Here is a 19703-nt window from a genome sequence, read left to right as displayed (position 1 = left end):
AAAGGAGTTATTTACTATGCCGAATGTCCTTGGCAGAAGCTCTACTTTGGCCTTACCACCAGAGAACTGAAGATACAGGTAAGGGAGCATGTGTGGGGCATCAAAAAAGCAAGTAGTATTGATGACCCCACTGTACTTAAGACTATTCCGCATCATTTTAAGTTATACCATAATTGTAGCCCTAAAGGTCTTAAAGTTAGGGCTATCGACCAGATTGATTTGGGTCAAAGGGGTGGGGATTTTGGAAAAGTATTAGCCCAATTAGAAAACAGATGGATCTTTCGATTCTGCACTTTAAGCCCATAGGGCCTTAACGAGACCCCCGGCTTTGGATCAATGTTGTAATGTTTATTTAATGCTAGTTAGGTTTCATGTGTTCTTAGGTGACTATTTTTATTGGTGATTGTTTTTATCTCCTGGTGATTAATGCCATATTTTACCCTTCCCACTAGTGATGAGGGAGTATGTTCTGTTAACCCTTTCGGCGCTCTTGCTCAGGCGAACACCGAGTATCTTCAGCGTGCTCAGGTGTTATGTTTCAGTCTCTCTGTGTCCCTGATTTGCGACTGTTTGACAGCTTTAATACATGTGAGGAATGTCTGTTTCTTAAGCATTCCTCACATGTATTAAAGCTGTCAAACAGTCGCAAATCATGGACACAGAGAGAATGAAACATAACACCTGAGCATGCTGAAGATACTTAGTGTTCGCCCGAGCATGCTCGCCGAAAGGGTTAACAGAGCATACTCACTCATCACTACTTCTCACATCTTTTTAATTTAGTTTTCTGTTTTTTTTGGTGCCAAGTAATCCTAGTACTTGTATTTTCATTAATATCATTATATCTTTTGACTTCAGAGCGGAGCACCTTTATCCTCAACCCTGCCATTTACTTACCCTTATTTTGGGTTCCCATGAGAGAGTTTGCTGTAACACGGATGGCAATATTGGCTGAAAACAAGAAAAATGAAAAACTCATTGCCGATGAAAAGGTCGTCTCTTAGTAAACCTCCTGGCTTTTCTTTTGACGGTGCAACGAGCTCACCAACCCGAAAGGCCCTGAAAAAGGCTAAGGAAAAAACTGTATTGTATAGGGCCGCCTTGTATTTGTCTTTACATATGGGTCGCGGAGATCAAGCGGCACAGCATTGAATAAGAAATGGGACCCGGGCATTCATTTCTGACTATCTCCTTTTTTCAGCCCTTCAATGCTTGACGAATAAGAAAAGACTTGGTAAAATCAAAAATACCCCTTAGGCGGAAATGAAAACTTAAACCCGCCAATTTTCTCTGAGCTACAGTTTCAGAAACACCCAAATCCTTCAAGTGTAAGAAATACTGAAACGTGAGGCCTGTAAGAGAAGAAGCATCTTTTTCAAAAAATTATGGCCCCACGAAAAGACACCACTCATTCCATGTCTTATCATAAGCATTTCATGTAGCTGGAACCAAAGAAGTCAGGATCAACGATAGCATCCGCTCATTGGTACCTCCCATAGCTCCGGGGGGCAGGGCGTGCCTTCCTTGGAAGCCTCCGGCATGAGATCCCAGAATGCCTGCCAACGAAAACGTGACAATGCATCTGCACATACATTCTTAACTCCTGGAATATGCCGAGACCTAAACCAGATGTTAAATTGAAGGCACCGAAGAACCAAATACCTGAGTAGTGCTAGAATCGGCAAAGAGGAAGATGTGAAGTTATTTATGCAGCTTACCACTCCAGAGTTGTCTGAGCAGAAACAAACCCTTCTGTTCGCGAGCCTGAGACCCCAGAGCTCAACAGCTACCACAATAGGGAATGGTTCAAGGAAGGAAATGTTACCGCACAGACCAGAGCTAATCCATGCCGCCATGCCCACCATTCACTGCCAAAAATAGCACCAACCCCGGTGGACCCCACAGAGTCGGTGAATGTCTGCAATTCAGAGTTGGAGACTTCGGCTGACTGACAGCAAGTGCGACCATTAAAATTGAGGAGAAATTGTTTCCAAATATTCAAATCCTTTTTCATTAAACTGGTAACCATAATGCGGTGCTCGAACCTGGAAATTCCCCTGGTAGCCAAAGACAGCCACCGGGAAAATACTCTGCCCATGGGCATTACTCGGCATTTTTGGGGACTGAGCATGCACGCGATGCCCCACTACAGTCGATCCCGCAGCTGTTAGAAATTTGCACAATATCACGTCAGTTCATTTGAATGCTGACCGCTCCTTCTAGGATTACGCCTATCCTTGGCACTGTTCCTTTCTGCTCCTATGCATTAAGTAACCGGATTGGATAGACCACACTATATATACACTGGCCCCTTAGAGTACTGACACACCCCCGGAGGAAGCGTGATGCGAAACGGCATACGGGTTCTGAGAGGTGAAGCTATACACTTGCGTCTTGTCCCTGACATACAACACAACTACAATTAATTTACTACTACACCTAAGTGATCCCTTGTTTGTATGTTATTGTGATGGAAGTATATGTAAGCAGAGCTGTACTCATTTAGGTACTCTGTTAGGATGTATTGGCAGATAGGAGCTTAATGACCACCAAAGTATACAGGCACTTTACTTTATATTATCTTTATCTTTGGCTGGTAGTAATTAGCATTTGGATATTTATCATTCTGGTAATACATATCCCACCATGCAGTGTTGGCACTTTATGGATACTCCCATCTATATCTTACCAATTTTTGGAATTGTACATTGTTCGGCTCTGTTCTAGCTCCTAGTCATACCTGTTAGGATCTTTATTTATGTAGTAATTTTATATTGATGCAACGCAGCTTTACATTGCACCTCTCTGCATTGGGGGTTTCTTGTCCCCACTCTGTTCTTTCTTTCCTGTTTTTTTAAATTTGCATTTATCAAATAAAATTGATTTTACTGATCTAGAGTCTCTGTCATCCGGTAGTATAGATCATGCTGCATAGGATTAAGTGGATACCATGATATATTAAATAGGCATAATTAGAGCCGGAAATACTAGTCGATATGAACTAGTACACTCCGCCAAGAAGTGACCACTAGAGTCAAAGGTAAGATTTACGACTCAGTACCATTCACATTGGAGCTTGATGAAAAATTGTATTAGGAATATTTTGGCCAATTGTCCTCCAGATCCTTTTCTACAGAAGGACTTATTTTCTTAACCAACTTTCACAATAATGAATGAATATTTCGCAATTTTCAAAATTTTCATTTTTATGCCATTAAATCAGAGAGATATGTCACACAAAATAATTCATAAATAAAATTTCTCACATGTCTAGTTTACATCAGCACAGTTTAGGAACCAATTTTTTTTTTTTTGTAAGGGGTTTATAAGGGTTAAGAGTTGACCAGCGATTTCTAATTTTTCCCACAAAAAATCGGTTGGACTACAGGTCAGTCTAATAGATCTGACAACCTCTACCTGCCCCTGAAGGATCGCCTTCAGTAGCACTGTACCTTCAAGGACTCCTATATCCATTATATATACGGTACTATTTACTATATATCTCCTGCATTTTATTGCACCTAAAGATACCCCCAGCAAGCTCTGGCAGATTCTCACACCCACTGTGTCATTTTTTCCTCGTCCCTTACACTTCTCTCCCCTAGAGCCACCCACTGGGCCAATCTTCAAAAAAAATCCCAGACCGATACACCAGGAGTGAATGCATCCACCTGGCAGTCCACCTGATACTCCAGGTACCGGCTGCTTGTACCAGGTAACTACCCTTCCTATACCATACCTTTACACCGGATGTCATCGGTTACACCCCCCATAAACCAAGTATACCTTAAATCGCTCTAGGATAATACTATTGTGCCAACGAACTAACTTCCAGAGACCCCAAGTAAGTCCTCAACCAGGATCCACACAAACCCCACCTAGGGTTAATAGAAGATAAACAATACCTGTACCCTTCCACAGGTACGTCCCTGTCCTTCTAATTTCTTTTAAACTTACCCTAGCATGTAATTCATATTGACTTCATTCTTCCTCTCTTCTCCTAATAGGATCCACCTTAATCTACATCCAGGTCTGAACAATACCCCAGGACCCTTTGTGCCTTATTTTTAGCCTTTTAAACAACCAATATTTACTATATGCATGTAGATATTTTTAATTGTATCTTTTATCTAAAAATAAAACTTTATTATTTTACTACTCCACTGTCTATGCTCTTCAATTAGATTAGCGCTAATTTTATTATTATTTTTTATTGTATTTTCTAATACCCCATTCTCTATATATAGATTTTTTTTTTCAATTACATCACCTTGAATTTATAATCTTCTAATTAAAATTTAGAGACCACATCACATTTGAAGTAACTTTGAGGGGCCTTTATAACAGAAAACACCCAAAAGTGACACCATTCTAAAAACTGCACCCCTCAAGGTGCTCAAAACCACCTTTAAGTGCTTCACAGGAATTTTTGGAATGTGGAAGAAAAAAATGAACATTTAACTTTTTTCAAAAAAATGTTACTTTAGACCCCATTTTTTTTATTTTTGCCAGGGTATCGGGAAAAAATAGACAACAAAATTTGTTGTGCAATTCCTCCTGAACACGCTTATACCCCATATGTGAGGGAAAACCACTGTTTTGGCGCACGGCAGGGTTCGGGAGGGAAGGATCGCCATTTGACTTTTTGAATGTAAAATTTGCTTGAATAATTAGCCGATGCCATGTTGCGTTTGGGGAGCCCCTGATGTGCCTAAACAGTGACACCATTTTGGATACTAGACCCCACAGGGAACTTATCTAGGTGTGTGGTGAGCACTTTGAACCCCCAGGTGCTTCACAGAAGTTTAGAACATTGAGTGGTAAAAATAAAATTTTCACATTTTTCCAACAAAAATGTTTTTCAGCTTCCAATTTAGCATTTTCGTGAGGGTAACAGGAGAAATTGCACCATGCAATTTGTTGAGCAATTTCTCCTGAGCACGCCGATACCCCATATGTGGGGAAAAAACACTGTTTGGGTGCACGGCAGGGTTTGGAAGGGAAGGAGCGCCATTTGACTTTTTGAATGTAAAATTTGCTTGAATAATTAGCAGACGCCATGTTGCTTTTGGAGAGCCCCTCATGTGCCTAAACAGTGGAAATCCCCCCACAAGTGACACCATTTTGGAAACTAGACCCCTCAAGGATTTTATCAAGGGGTATAGTAAACATTTTGAACCCAGAGGTACGACACATAATTTGATAACATAAGGTCATCATATTGAATAAGTTGTCTTTAGTCTCGAGCGCAAGTGCTCGCTACTTGAGTTTGCATCGGGTACTCGGGTAAGCACCAAGTATCACAGGTGCTGGAGTGACATGCTCGAGTCCCTGCCCGGCATGTTTCACGGTTATTAGACACCCAAAAAATCATATGGCGATCGCTCATGCATGGCAGGCAATCCCCGCAAGGTTTTTTTGGCCATATAATAGCTGCAAAACATATGTGGCGGAGACTCGAGCATGTCACTCGCCATATCGTCGTCATTTTTTTTTTCTTTACTTTTAAAAAAATCCCAACCCCAACCCCAATACAACCCCAACCCTAATACAACTCCAATCCTAACCCTAACCCTAGCACAAACCCAACCCTAACCTTAGCCCAACCCTAACCCTAGCCCAACCCTAACCCAACCCTAACCCTAGCCCAACCCTAACCCTACCCTAACCCAACCCTAACCCTAGCCCAACCCTAAGCCTAGCCCAATCCTAACCCTAGCCCAACATTAACCCTAGCCCAACACTAACCCAACCCTGACACTAGCCCAACCCTAACCCTAGCCCAACCCTAACCCTAGCTTAACTCTAACCCAAGCCCAATCCTAGCCCAACCCAACCCTAGCCCAACCCTAACCCTAGCCCAACCCTGACCATAGCACAAACCTAGAGTTTATTTTTTACGCCGCTCCTCATGCAGTATAATTGATTAGATGACTTTATTATTCGGGTCGGTGCGATTACAGCGATATCAGATTCATATTGGTTTTTTATGATTGACAGCTGTCACACACGAAAATACGCTTTTTTTTCAAAGACTAGGTTTTGCGTCGCCATTTTTTGAGAGCTATAATTTTTCCAGATTTCGGGCGACAGAGTCATGTGATGGCTTGTTTTTTGAGGGACAAGTTGACTTTTTATTGGTGCCATTTTCTGGCATTTGACATTTTTTGATCGCTTTCTATACCGATTTTTTGGAGGAGGAATAAACAAAAACCAACAATTCTGTAATTTTTTTTTAATGCAGTTCCGCGTGTGGTAAAATTGATAAGGCAATGTTATTCTTTTGGTCAGTACGTTTACAGCGGTACCCCATTTATATCCTTTTTTTATATCTTTTGCATTTTACACAATAAAAACTATTTTATAGAAATAATTATTTTTTCGTATCACTTTATTCTGAGAGCTATAAATATAAGTGTGAATGACTAACATATAGAAAAAAAACCCTAAAAGAAAACTGTATTGGATATGCATTAAAAGCAAGAACTAGAAAGACATAAAACACAAGTAGCAAGTTGCCGAGTCGTCCCCATCCCCTGGGCGCGTCAACAAGACAGAAGGCCTGTCTACAGTTTTAAAGTTTTTGGAGATTGAGCTTGATTTCGTCCAAATGGAATGCAGGTTGCCAGCAGAGAAACTGGTGGATTTGAATAATTCCGTACAGGAAGCCTTACAGGCTAGGAAATTGCGTTTGAGGCTTCTGCAATCTCTTTTAGGGAAACTTAATTTTGCTTGCAGAATCTTACCTATGGGTAGCGTTTTTTCGTGTAGGTTGTCTCATTCCACGGCGAGGGTTAAATGCCCGTTGCATTTTGTGAGGTTGATTGCAGAGCACAAGGCTGACTTGGCCGTGTGGGCAATTTTTCAGCAGTTGTATAATGGAAAATCAGTTTGGTTGGAGATGCAGAGATACGGCGGAGAATATATATATATATATATATATATATATATATATATATATATATATATATATAGTACAATGCAAAGATTTCACTTCTTACATTACATGAGTGATATCTATTGTAAATTCCACAATAGCTCAGAAACCGGTGAATCGCTCCACACAGAATAGTGGCCCCCATATAACGCTTCATACGGAATACTGGCCCCCATATAAGGCCCCATACGGAATACTGGCCCCCATATAAGGCCCCATAAGGAATACTGGCCCCCATATAATGCCCCATACGGAATACTGGCCCCCATATAAGGCTCCATGCGGAATACTGACCCCCATATAAGGCTCCATGCGGAATACTGACCCCCATATAAGGCTCCATGCGGAATACTGGCCCCCATATAAGGCTCCATGCGGAATACTGACCCTCATATAAGGCTCCATGCGGAATACTGGCCCCCATATAAGGCTCCATACGGAATACTGGCCCCCATATAAGGCTCCATACGGAATACTGGCCCCCATATAAGGCTCCATACGGAATACTGGCCCCCATATAAGGCCCCATACGGAATACTGGCCCCCATATAAGGCTCCATAAGGAATACTGGCCCCCATGTAAGGCACCATACGGAATGCTGGCCCCCATATAAGGCTCCATACGGAATACTGGCCCCCATATAAGGCTCCATATGGAATACTGGCCCCCATATGGAATACTGGCCCCCATATAAGGCTCCATACGGAATACTGACTTCCATATAAGGCTCCATATGGAATACTGGCCCCCATATAAGGCTCCATACAGAATACTGGCCCCCATATAACGCTCCATACAGGATACTGGTCCCCTTATAAAGCTCCATACAGGATACTGGCCCCCATATAACGCTCCATACAGGATACTGGTCCCCTTATAAAACTCCATACAGGATACTGGCCCTCATATAACGCTCCATACAGGATACCGGTCCCCTTATAACGCTCCATACAGGATACTGGCCCCCATATAATACTGCATGCAGGCTGTTACCCCCCACATAATGCCCCATACAGGCTGTCCCCCCCTTATAATGCTCCATGCAGGCTGTTACCCCCCACATAATGCCCCATACAGCCCCCTCCCCTTATAATGCTCCATGCAGGCTGTCCCCCCCCACATAATGCCCCATACAGGCCCCCCCCTTTTAATGCTCCATGCAGGCTGTTACCCCCCACATAATGCCCCATACAGGCTGCCCCCCACTTTATAATGCCCCATGCAGGCTGTTCCCCACCTTATAATGCCCCATGCAGGCTGTCACACCTCCTCTTTATAATGCCCCATGCAGGATGTCCCCCCCTCTCTTTATAATGCCCCATGCAGGATGCCCCCTTCTCTTTATAATGCCCCATGCAGGCTGTCACACCTCCTCTTTATAATGCCCCATGCAGGATGTCCCCCCCTCTCTTTATAATGCCCCATGCAGGATGCCCCCCGCCCTTCTCTTTATACTGCCCCATGCCTCCATACATTAAAAAAAAAAAAAATCAAATACTCACCTCCCTTCTCCTCACCTGCTACCTGCTGCCCGCTGCTCGGGTCCGAACTCCAGCGTTGTCGGCGTCTTCCCGCTCAGCGCTCCCTGTGACGGCTCAGGGGAGGGCGCGGTGTAAAGGCGTCACCGCGCCCTCTGACCTGAGACGTCACAGGGAGCGCAGAGCAGGAAGACAGCTGATCTGCGGAGGCACGGGGAGAGGTAAGAATCCGGCTGCAGGGGCCCTGAGCAAGCGGCGGAGAAGGGCGGGCGCTGACACCGCTCTCCTCCGCCCATAGCCCAGCGGGGTGCGCGACCGCCAGTGGGCCCCTCTGCCTGCTCAGGGCCCCGGCATTTGCCCGGGTGCGCCGGGTGCTGATGCCGGCCCTGGTGAGCAGGTAACAGTGGATTATCATCCTTATTTGTTGCTGTATAAGATTGGTAGCGCGTTTCAACGGGGTTTGTCTTTTTTGGTGGTGGCCAGTAGGCTAGCAGGATTGGCCTTCTTTTTCAAAATGTTGGGCTGGAAAGATTGTACAAAAGAGTTTTTGGTGCAGCAGGCTATGAAAACCTTCCGGATGAATTGTAACAAGAGGAATTGGTGGTGGCCGGTTTCGTTTAAAATTTTGGGCCAGTTATTGCAGGGTGTTGGGAAGATTTGTAGGTCAGAGTATGTGACGCGCCCCCAGAGCCGTGGGGTACTTGGCAGCCGGGCCTATGGATGCTGGTGGGGGATATCACGGTGGATGGCCTGGTCCGTGGCCCAGGGCGGTCAACAGAAAGGGGAATTATTCATGGGGGATTTGTAAAGTGTTCGTGACCCCACCTGTGGAATGTGGCTAAAGGGAGCCGCCGCTGCGGAGCAGTCCTCTGAAGCTGATGTTACTGCAGCAGGGATGGTGTGGCTCTCCACAGGAAGAGCTAGCTCCAGGGCAGTGTAAGTGCTGGTGGTTGCGCTGGGCGTTGTAGTGCAGGGGGCGAAGATGACGCAGAGGAAATAATGGACGGAGGCAGTGCGGTGCAGTCATCCGAGTCTTTACTCACAGTTGTTAAGTTCCTCAGGTTGCACTGTCCAACTTACAGCCTCCCACGTCGCGCTGCGTTCACCAGAATGGGGGTTCAGCTCTTCCTCAGGTAGTTTAGGAGCACCTGACGGAACCCCGCTTTCTTGTGTTCCTCTCTAGACCGTCTTCACGCTGGGTCTTCTCCCTCCTGCCCTGCGCTTCCCCACTCTCAGTCCCGCTCGGGTGCTCTGAAGTCCCTCCTGTCTGACTGGAGTTCCCGGACCTGCTTGACCCTCACGGAGATTAGAACGAGGCTTTGACAACTGAACTATATAAGCCAGAAGCCTCCGGTTTTCGCAGCCGAGACTTGAAGTAACACGGCTGGTCCAGGGGCCGGTCCACTTCTTGCGGCCTACGATCCCTCTGTCTTCTGACAGATTTGGGGCGTACGGGTGCCGTCCTGCACTCGCCGTACCCCCTGGGATCCCTTCAATAGAACGGAGCCTTTCTCCTCTGCTCCCCTCCTGGGCCTCTATATCTAGGCCCCACTTGTGGAGCAGAGCTCCTGACGAGACTCTGCTCCCAGACTGTCTTCACTCTCTCCTCTCACTGACTGACCTGCCACCCTAAGATGGCTTCCCTTTATATATCTACTGTCAAAGTGCTCCCTTAAACTGCTTCCTCCACCCACACCCACTACTGGTTCCCCCTACCTCTGGGTTCCCCCCACTCCAGCCAGGGACAGGGCTCAGGAGCTGCCCACATGCATCTTGCCCTTCCAGCAGGCCTGGAGCAGTGTAGTGTTGAATGTGGGTGTTGGGGTTCTGGACAGCACTCCCTCCTTACCTGAGAGAAGGAGATACCACACCTCTGGGTGAGGAGCAGTACCTCTGTGGCGACTGAACCCTCAGGGGCGCCACATATGAACGCCGCTTGCTTGGGGCATCTTTAATGTTGACCTTTTTTGGGGCCTTTCGATTGAGTGAGTTGGTACGCAAGAATGTCAAGTGTCAGGGGGGTCTGTGATTTCAGGATGTGCCATGTTCGGTCGAAGCAGTTCAATGTTATTTGAGGTGGTTGAAGACTGACGTGGTTGGGAGAGGTCATATGGTGGAGTTCCGTGGTGTGATCGGTTCGTTTGAATGCCCGATTAGATGGGTATCCTCGTTTATGGAAATGAGAGGTTTTGTACCAGGTTCATTTTTGGTGCAGCAGGATGTATCTGCTTTGTCAGTTTATCAATTCATTGCTATTTTTTGTCAAAGTTTATCTAACCATGGGGCAGCTACAGAGGCGGCCCGATGGGGTCTGGGGGTTCAAGCGGTAAAGAGCATAGGTCGATGGGAATCTGCCAGATATAGGACTTATATTAGACCACACATGTTGTAAGGGTCTTAGTGTATTTGGTTATGCATTGCTGGGGTAAAAGGTTTTGTTGTTATCAACCTTATTTTCAATTCTCATTTACAGGAAACCTCGTATTAGTATGGGTGTTAGACCATTCCTATGTCTACTGGGGAGCTATTCAGGCAGACGTGATATTGTCAGGCTGCCAGTTGGGTTTAGCAAAGGATCTGGTGTTGGTCCGGTGGATCAGAATCAGGGGTTTGCAGTGGAACAGGGTAATGCCGGAATTTCATTTTTATTAGTGATGAGCGAACGTGCTCGCCACTATTCGGTACTCACCCGAGCATCATGGTGCTCGACAAGCTCAACGCTCGGCGTGTATTTCCCGGTTGCTCGGGCGGGAACTCGGGTCTCCTCCCTGCATGTTTGGTGCTTTTAGAGAGCCAGTGAACATGCAGGGATTGCCTGTGACGCGCCCCCTGGGCCGTGGGGTACTCGGCAGCCGGGCCTATGGATGACGGTATGGCGGGGATATCACGGTGGCTGGCCCAGTCCGTGACCCAGGGCAGTCAGTAAAAAGGGGAATATATAGGGGATTTGGGAAGTTCGTGATGCCATCTGTGGAATGCGGCTGTAATGCACACGCCCGGGCTGAGCGGCATGGGCGTGTGATTGTAGTGATTCCACTGTACCGTACCGGAGAGTGCCTGGAGGGGCGTAACTAAGTGTCTGCCCGATCCGACCAAGATCGCACGACGGCATACGACGCCAGTGCACCAGGGAGGAACCGAGCAGCGGGACCAGGGTCTACTCCAGGTCAGACTCCGGACACGGCTGTTGGCCCCCACCGGGGAATACAGGAACTGGAAGGTTTAGGCTGGCACACTGGTATGCAGACGGGGAGGTACTGGCAGGTACAACAGGTTGGAGCACAGAGAGGATAGGACCTAGTACAGACTGGGACTTCAAGAACAGAACCGCAGAAGCGGTATACAAACACAGCAGGTTGAGACCGCCCGGAGCGGCGGGCAAGAGCAGAGCAAGACGAGACCGCCAGGAGCGGAGCAAAGGGTCAGAGCAGAGCGAGGCTGCCGGAGCAGCGAGCAAAGGGTCTGAGCAGAGCGAGACTGCCGGAGCAGCGAGCAAAGGGTAAGAGCAGGGTAGGACTGCCGGAGCAGTGAGCAAGAGGGAGCAGAGCGAGACTGCCGGAGCAGCGAGCAAAGGGTCAGAGCAAACTACCGGAGCAGAAATCAAGAGGGAGCAGGGCGAGACTGCCGGAGCAGCGAGCAAGAGGGAGCAGGGCGAGACTGCCGGAGCAGCGAGCAAAGAGTCAGAGCAGAGTAGGACTGTCGGAGCAGCGAGCAAAGGGTCAGAGCAGAAAAGGACTGCCGGAGCAGCGAGCAAAGGGTCAGAGCAGAGTAGGACTGCTGGAGCAGCGAGCAAAGGGTCAGAGCAGAGTAGGACTGCCGGAGCAGCGAGCAAAGGGGAGAGAGCAGAACGAGACTGCCGGAGCAGTGAGAAAGAAGGAGCAGAGCGAGACTGCTGGAGCAGTGAGAAAGAAGGAGAGAGCAGAACGAGACTGCCGGAGCTGTGAGAAAGAGGGAGCTGAGCGAGACTGCCGGAGCAGTGAGGTAAAGGAAGAGAGCAGAACGAGACTGCCGGAGCAGTGAGAAAGAGGGAGCAGAGCGAGACTGCCGGAGCAGTGAGGTAAAGAAAGAGAGCAGAACGAGACTGCCGGATCAGTGAGAAAGAGGGAGCAGAACGAGACTGCCGGAGCAGTGAGGAAGAGGGATAGAGCAGACTGCAGGAGTAGCGAGCAAGAGGGAACAGAACGAGACTGCCGGAGCAGCAAGCAAAGGGACAGAGCAGGGCAGAGGAGACAGGACACTGTACACACAGGACAGGCAGGAAGGGAAAGGCGGAACCAGAAACAAACTAGATACTTACAAAGAAGTAACGAGAGAGCACAAAACTCACAACTGAAGTACAGCGACAACAAGAGGGAGTTAGGTACAGGTTCAGACAATGCAGGAAAAGGGAAGGGATGGACATAGAGGCAAAACAGGTAAAAGATAGGAGAGAGTTCAGACTGGAACTGAGTGTACGGAGGAGACCGACACTGCAGCGGGATACAGGAGCGGGTCTGGGAATACGGCCCCCAGAGAGACGGGACGAACAGGCAAGGAGCGTGTTCAGACTGGCCTGGAAATACAGCCTCCAGGAAGGCGGAACAAACAGGCAAGGAACGTGTACAGACTGCAGGTTAGGGTACACAGATACTGCAAGACAGGTGACATAGACAGGACCTGGCATGTCAGAGACAAAAGCCAACTGACAGGGCAAGATGCTCAGGCAGGGATTGATTGGAGCAGCTGGGTTAAATACCAGGTGACAGACAGCAATAGGCTGAGGACGCACAAGGGGTGTGACCCACAGCAGGTACAAAAAGCAGGAAGTGATCGGGCGCCGCCCTTAAGCAGCAGAAACAGACACAAACAGACAGCATGGAGGGAAGCCAGAAAGACATTCTGGACTGGAGATCAAGTGCGCGCTCTTGCACAGCGGGAGATGGACCACTATGCAAGGACGCCGCCAGGTGTGTTACAGCGGCTAAGGGGAGCCACCGCTGCGGAGCAGTCCTCTGGAGCTGGTGTTACGGCAGCATGGATGGTGTAGCTCTCCACAGGTAGAGCTGGCTCCAGGGCAGTGTAGGGGTGAATGGTGGATGGTGCAGGGGAGAGATGGCAGGACGGTCCCGGAGAAAAGACGGACACTCACACGGGGGTAAGCTTCAGTACCTTTACTGGTGATGCTGAAGGCACGGTCCAGGGTACTCTAGACGAAGGGTGCACTTTTGGACTCTCCCCAGTGAGCGGGTATAGGGCCTCTTGATTAGAGATGAGCGGTGTTCGAATCGAACTGGTCGCCAATCTCAAATTCGAGCTGTTTTGGGCGGTGTTCGAGCCATTCGACGAACCCGAACGATTTGAAAAAAATCCGGCTGTTCGAGGTTATGTTCGATAACTCTTCGTGCACCCAAATCGTCACTGGATTTTTTCACAGTAATGCTGATAACCAATGTTACTACACAGTTTGAGGGTACATCGGGGCGGGGGGAGGGGCATGGAATGGATCTCTGTAGAAATAATGAAGATCTCCATTTTTTTTTCTTTTTCCCGCATTTACAGTGGGGCGGTGCAGTCTCTCAGCCTATCAGCAGCACACACACGGAGTGAAGTGCTTTTTTTCACACAAGCAAGGGCATGTGTCATTGGTAGTGTTGAGCACTCCGATACTGAAATATCGGGTATCGGCCGATATTCGCGGTATCGGAATTCCGATACTTAATTCCGATACTTTTGCAATATCGTATACCGGAATCGGAAGTTCCCATAATGCAATGAGCCATTTTCATTTTATTCAGCCAATGAGGATCCTAAGAAGTGTGGGCACATCCTGTTAGGCATGTAGGCATCTTAACTAATGGCATGGCTGTGATTGGCTGCTGAAATGATGTCATGATGCACTATAAAAGCCGCCGCCGCCATTTTGAGCTCACTTTGCTGTGAATTCAGTTAGGGATAGGACGCTGTTGTTCTGAGGGACAGTTTTAGCTACCTATTTGGTCTATTCTGCTTTACCCAAGCTACTTTATAAATCGCTGTGCCTTGCAGTGCTAGTGCACATTTCCCTGTGCTGTTCACCGCTTTCTGCAAGGTCTCTGTGTATGAGTGCAGCTCACCCTGTAGTGTGTGCTTCAACCACGTCTGGTTGTAGTGCACTCAGTGTGTGTCACTGCCTCATACATTGTCCTTTTTTGCCAATTCATAATTTTTCCTGATATCTCCTATTAGTGTGGTGGTTCCATCCGTATTCAGCTAAATTGGTTCCAAACACACTATATAGGAGTAGATAGAGAATTTTTTTTGGTCTTGCAGCGCTAGTGCACAGTGCTCTGCATCTGTACTGTTCACCGCTGTCTGCAAGGTCTGGTGTGTGAGTGCAGCTCACCCTGTAGTGTGTGCTTCAACCACGTCTGGTTGTAGTGCACTCAGTGTGTGTCACTGCCTCATACATTGTCCTTTTTTGCCAATTCATAATTTTTCCTGATTTCTCCTATTAGTGTGGTGGTTCCATCCGTATTCAGCTAAATTGGTTCCAAACACACTATATAGGAGTAGTTAGAGGAGCCTTTCTGCAGCATTGGGCCCTGCAGCCCCAGCCAGATTAGTATTAGCCTATTTTTTGCAGCCTCATCTATTGCATTGTAGGTTACCTTCCTACATTGTAATAGCTACAAAAAGTTTGTGATACTATCGTTATTACATCTTTAGGCACATCCAGTGTCTTTTTGTGACAAAAAAAACCTAAATAAAGTTCACCAAACACTCCACTTTACAGTTGTGTAGGCCACATTAGCTCATATTAAAGTCTAGTCCACACTTTATAAAATTAGTGTTTCTTATACCTGTTAGCAGCTGTTCAGGATTAAGCACACTAAGCCCTTAGTACTTTTCTGCCTATCTTTATCAGTCTACCAAGATGAAGAAGGCAGGGAGTAAGGCATGTGGTCGTGGGCGTGGGCGTGGAGTTTCTGCAGGGAGAGGACGTGAGGATTCTGTGCCTGCAGGGAGAGGACGTGGGGATTCTGTGCCTGCTGCGGGCACCAGTGACTCAGCATCCCCCAGTTTTACCCGGGAACAGTCCTTTATGCGCAGCTTTGTAGGAGCTAGCCGTACCCCACTGCTGCGCGAGGACCAAATTGAAGCCGTTGTCGGATGGATGGCAGCTAACGCATCGACTTCAATTAGTTCCAGATCCTCTCAGGTCCTGAGCACTGAAGAGCACCCATCTGTCTCTTCACCACCTGCCAAATTGCCCAGGCAGTCAGAGAGCCCTGGACAGGAGCCATCTCTACTTCTGTTCTCTGAATCTCTTGGCTTGGAAAGAGGGGGCCAGCCAAGCAGAATTCGAGAATTTGAAGAAGAGGTAGTATGCAGTGATGCGCAACCGTTTTGTCTCTCTGAATCTGAAGAGGCGGGTGGGCCAGTGCCTATGGTCAGCAGCACACCTCAGTACGCATCTGATGATGAGACTCAGGTGCCACTTTCTGGTGCGTACTGTGCTGTCGAGACTACCCAGGAGAAGCAGTTGTTTGAAGAGGGTGGTGTAGATGATGAGGTCCTTGACCCATCATGGCGTGAGGGACAGGAAGGTGGTGGGAGCAGCTCTGAGGAAGAGATTCCCCGAACGGCCCAAAAAGGAGGGAGAGGGAGGGGGCAGACTTGGTTGCCTGTAGCCTCAACTTCGGCACCCATTAGGAGCATGGCTCTTCCAAAATCCAAAGCGGGCGCTCCCAAGACTTGCAGTGCCTGGTCCTTTTTTGACACAGTTGCAGATGACATTTGCTTTGTCAAATGCAAGCTGTGTAATCAGAAGGTGAAAAGAGGGAAAAGTGTCAGCAACCTCAATACCACAAATATGTGGAAACATGTGCGGACCAAGCACGTGGTGGAGTTACAAAAACACACTGAAGACCTAGGCCAACCTACAGCGCCACCTACCACCTCTTCAGCTCGTGTTGCAGCCTCTTCCTCCAGCTCACACACAGCTGGTTCGGCTTCCTCACAGGATCGCCATGGAAGAATCTCTGGCACTGTTGTACAGAGACACAGTGTAATTCCACCCACAGCACCACTTTCCCAGTCATCCTCACACTCCCAGGCCAATCTACAGCCATCGTTAGCACAGGCATGGGAGAAAAGGCGCCCATACTCGGCAAACCACCCCCGAGCACAGGCTCTGAATGCTGGCATTGCTAAACTACTGGCCCTTGAAATGCTATCATTCAGGCTGGTGGAGACTGACACATTCCGTAACTTTATGGCATTGGCAGTCCCACAATACAACGTGCCCAGCCGATTTTATTTCAGCAGGCAAGCCGTCCCTGCCCTGCAACATCATGTGGAGGGAAAAATTAAACATGTGCTACAAAACGCCGTCAGTAGCAAGGTCCACCTGACCACCGATGCGTGGACCAGTAAGCATGGACAGGGACGATACCTTTCCCTCACTGCCCATTGGGTAAATGTTGTGGAGCCGGGTACAAATCTTGAGAGTGGCGCTGTACGTGTTCTGCCAACTCCAAGGATTGCAGGAATCCAGTCTGTACACATTGACTCCTCCTCATACTCCAGTTCCTCTGAATCAGCGCTGCAGGAGCCGTCACGGTCTACCTCCACATCGACCCGTGAACGGTTACCTGTTATGGTGACCAATATGAGCACAGCCGTGGCCAAACGTCAACAGGCCGTATTAAAATTAATTTCTTTGGGGAATCGAAGCCACACAGCGCAGGAGCTCTGGAATGCCATCAAGCAGCAGAGCGACGTGTGGTTTGTGCCAGCGAATCTCCAGCCAGGCATGGTAGTGTGTGACAATGGCCGAAATCTGGTGGCAGCTCTGGGCCTAGGCAACCTCACTCACATCCCATGTCTGGCACATGTGCTCAACTTGGTCGTGCAGAGTTTTTTGAGGGACTATCCGGATCTTGATGCACTGCTTCACAAGGTCCGCATAGTGTGCGCTCACTTGCGGCGTTCCAGCAATGCAAGATCACGCATTGCAGCTCTGCAGCGCCGATTACGTCTTCTGGAACATCGCATCATATGTGACCTACCCACCAGGTGGAATTCAACGTTACATATGTTGGAGAGGTTGTGTGAGCAGCAGGCAGCAGTAATGGAGTACCAGCTGCAGCAGGCGCAAACAAGTCGCAGTGCGCGCCGTTCACACTTCACCACCACTGAGTGGGCCTCTATGAAGGACATTTGCCACGTTTTGCGTGCCTTCGATTATTCCACGCGGATGGCAAGAGCAGATGATGCACTTGTCAGCATGACTATCCCCCTTATCTGCCTGTTTGAAAAAACACTGCAAGCACTAAGGGACGAGGTTCTGGAAGAGGTGGAGGATGAGGAGTCACAAATGCCATCTGCTTCTCTACAGTCTGCGCAACGTGGTTCCTCACAAAGGCCTAGGCAGGGGACACTTTGTGAGGAGGATGAGGAGGAGTCAATGGATGAGGAAGACATCTGTCCAGAGGAGGGAGGTACACAATGCTCTAGTAGTCAGTATCTAGAGCGAGGGTGGGGTGATGCAAAGCAGGCAGAGATCACGCCTCAAGCAGGGGACAGCGTTTCTTGGCCAGTTGGCAGTCTGCAGCACATGGTTGATTTCATGCTGCAGTGCCAGAGAAACGACCGCCGCATCGCCCACATTCTCAACACGGCTGATTATTGGGTGTCCACCCTCCTAGATCCTCGCTACCGGGACAACTTACAAAGCCTCATAACACCGTTGAACCGGGAGCGTAAAATGCGGGAGTACCAAGACGCACTGGTGCATTCCATCATGTTCTCCATTCCAACCGAGAGCAGTGCTGCTAGTGCTTTACAAAGCAGCTCAGTGCATCGAGGCAGTGGAGGAAGATCTGCACAAAGAGGGAGCAGAAGCAGCGCCTCAGCACAAGGCAAGACCAGTATGGCCGAAATGTGGCAAAGTTTTGTGTCCCCGCCGCCACAAATGTCTACACCATCACAGACGGCTCCAGTCAGCAGGAGGCAACGTTTCCGTCAGATGGTGACAGACTACATGTCTTGCCCTCTTAGTGTACTCCCAGACGGCTCTTCTCCCTTCAAGTTTTGGGTCTGTAAGCTGGATACATGGCCAGAGCTTAGTCAGTATGCATTGGAGATGCTAGCTTGCCCTGCTGCTAGTGTATTATCGGAACGCGTCTTTAGTGCCGCAGGTGGTGTACTAACAGACCGTCGCATGCGACTATCCTCCGATAACGTTGACCGGCTTACTTTTCTCAAAATGAACAAGGCCTGGATCTCTCATGAATTTGCCAGTCCTCTTCCAGAATAAATAATTGGTTGGCAACAGTATCCAGGTCTCCTGTTCTGTTCATGTTTCTACCACCTGAACTGTAATCCCTGAGCTCCAAAACCGCCAGTTGGCGCTCGGAAGTGCCGTCTGCACAGTCAACACTTGCTGCCGTGTTATTGGGGTTCAGTAACGTCAGCTGTTCCCCTGCTGTGCGGACGGCAATTTCTCCTGCTCTGTCTACATTCTCACTACTACAGATTTTAAAGTTGCTCCAATTACACCTCTGGCTCCTCTGTTTTCAGTATTATCCCTGAGCTCCAACACCGCCAGTTGGTGCACGGAAGTGCCGTCTGCACAGTCAACACTTGCTGCCGTGTTATTGGGGTTCAGTAACGTCAGCTGTTCCCCTGCTGTGCGGACGGCAATTTCTCCTGCTCTGTCCACATTCTCACTACTACAGATTTTAAAGTTGCTCCAATTACACCTCTGGCTCCTCTGTTTTCAGTATTATCCCTGAGCTCCAACACCGCCAGTTGGCGCACGGAAGTGCCGTCTGCACAGTCAACACTTGCTGCCGTGTTATTGGGGTTTAGTAACGTCAGCTGTTCCCCTGCTGTGCGGACGGCAATTTCTCCTGCTCTGTCCACATTCTCACTACTACAGATTTTAAAGTTGCTCCAATTACACCTCTGGCTCCTCTGTTTTCAGTATTATCCCTGAGCTCCAACACCGCCAGTTGGCGCACGGAAGTGCCGTCTGCACAGTCAACACTTGCTGCCGTGTTATTGGGGTTCAGTAACGTCAGCTGTTCCCCTACTGTGCGGACGGCAATTTCTCCTGCTCTGTCCACATTCTCACTAATACAGATTTTAAAGTTGCTCCAATTACACCTCTGGCTCCTCTGTTTTCAGTATTATCCCTGAGCTCCAACACCGCCAGTTGGCGCACGGAAGTGCCATCTGCACAGTCAACACTTGCTGCCGTGTTATTGGGGTTCAGTAACGTCAGCTGTTCCCCTACTGTGCGGACGGCAATTTCTCCTGCTCT

This window comes from Phyllobates terribilis, unplaced genomic scaffold (assembly GCF_046119375.1).
Source record: "Phyllobates terribilis strain yellow unplaced genomic scaffold, ASM4611937v1 Scaffold_13__5_contigs__length_258822181, whole genome shotgun sequence".
In the NCBI taxonomy this organism is placed as follows: domain Eukaryota; kingdom Metazoa; phylum Chordata; class Amphibia; order Anura; family Dendrobatidae; genus Phyllobates; species Phyllobates terribilis.
Note: the sequence above shows the minus strand (reverse complement) of the source record.